This window comes from Scyliorhinus torazame, chromosome 4, assembly GCF_047496885.1.
Source record: "Scyliorhinus torazame isolate Kashiwa2021f chromosome 4, sScyTor2.1, whole genome shotgun sequence".
Lineage (NCBI taxonomy): Eukaryota > Metazoa > Chordata > Chondrichthyes > Carcharhiniformes > Scyliorhinidae > Scyliorhinus > Scyliorhinus torazame.
In genome coordinates this window covers 8,178,375-8,179,946 of record NC_092710.1, presented here as the reverse complement: position 1 = coordinate 8,179,946, position 1,572 = coordinate 8,178,375, and the positions used below count along the sequence as shown (strand labels likewise).

Below are 1,572 nucleotides of genomic sequence, written 5' to 3'. Positions count from 1 at the left end.
GACAATTTAACATGATGAATCCACCTAACCTGCACATCTTTGGACACTAAGGGACAATTTAACACGGCCAATCCACCTAACCTGTACATCTTTGGACACTAAGGGACAATTTAACACGGCCAATCCACCTAACCTGTACATCTTTGGACACTAAGGGACAATTTAACACGGCCAATCCACCTAACCTGTACATCTTTGGACACTAAGGGACAATTTAACACGGCCAATCCACCTAACCTGTACATCTTTGGACACTAAGGGACAATTTAACACGGCCAATCCACCTAACCTGCACATCTTTGGACACTAAGGGACAATTTAACATGACCAATCCACCTAACCTGCACATCTTTGGACACTAAGGGACAATTTAACACAGCGAATCCACCTAACCTGTACATCTTTGGACACTAAGGGACAATTTAACACGGCCAATCCACCTAACCTGCTCATCTTTGGACACTAAGGGACAATTTAACGGCCAATCCACCTAACCTGCACATCTTTGGACACTAAGGGACAATTTAACACGGCCAATCCACCTAACCTGTACATCTTTGGACACTAAGGGACAATTTAACACGGCCAATCCACCTAACCTGCACATCTTTGGACTGTGGGAGGAAACCGGAGCACCCGGAGGAAACCCACGCAGACAGGGGGAGAATGTGCAAACTCCACACAGACAGTCACCCGAGGCTGGAATTGAACCAGTGCTAAACAATGTGCCCAGTGGGCCATTGTCAAACAAAAGTGTTTCGAAATGCTAGGGGGCCGAGTTGCTTTCACCTTGTGAACTCTGCCTAACTCTCTACCCTCATTGCAACCCCCCCCCCCAGATATCACCCGCATCGAGAGATGGGACAGGGCTGACCGAGCGGGCCTCAATCCGCCTCGGAAGATCCGGGACCTGCTCCTCCGCCACAAGAATGACGTCCATTACCGCGAGAGGTACGTCCTTTCCAGAATCGCAGAAGCGCCACGTGCGGAGGGGAGGCCTGCGGAACGCCGAATACCCTCGCGGCGCGGCTTGGGGGTGGGAGGCGGTGGTGTCGTGGTATTGCCGCTGGCCTAGCGCTCCAGAGACCCGGGGTAGTGCTCCGGGAACGCGGGTTCGAATCCCGGCAGGGGTGAAGGTGGCGAAATTAGAATCGGATTTCGAAACGAAAAGAAAATCCGGAATTAGAAGTAAACGATTGGCGTGAAAACCCACCTGGGGCATTAATGTCGTTGAGAGGAGGGAGAGTGTCATCCTGCCTGGTGGTCTGGCTTGTAATGTGGCTTCAGACACATACACACACACACACACACACACACACACACACACAGTGACACGCCGTTGGATGTTCAAAGCCCTCAGAGAGGGGCATAGCAATGCGGGGCCTAGAAGAGCAGCAGCATCGACGGGCAGAGTGGCCTCATCCTGCTCATCTGTGTCATTGTTCGTGTTTTCGAAGTGTTGGGTCCAGGGAGGACTTGTCAGCTCAGCAAGCCCCCCCCCCCGTTTAGCAATGAGGTCTTGAGGAGATTGGATGCTGACGGTTTGGAGAGGGGGAGGTGTTGCCTCTGGGG

General features: G+C 52.2%; 1 protein-coding gene across 1 annotated transcript in view; it reads left to right on the top strand.

Annotated features, from left to right (window-relative positions):
- The first annotated feature begins 838 nt into the window (after window positions 1-838).
- Window positions 839-1,572, top strand: part of LOC140410111 (uncharacterized) — a 71,170-nt gene continuing 70,436 nt past the window's right edge. Inside the window, exon 1 of the mRNA XM_072498053.1 lies at window positions 839-951. The gene's annotated coding sequence lies outside the window, so the exon portion shown is untranslated. The remainder of the gene's footprint in view (window positions 952-1,572) is intronic.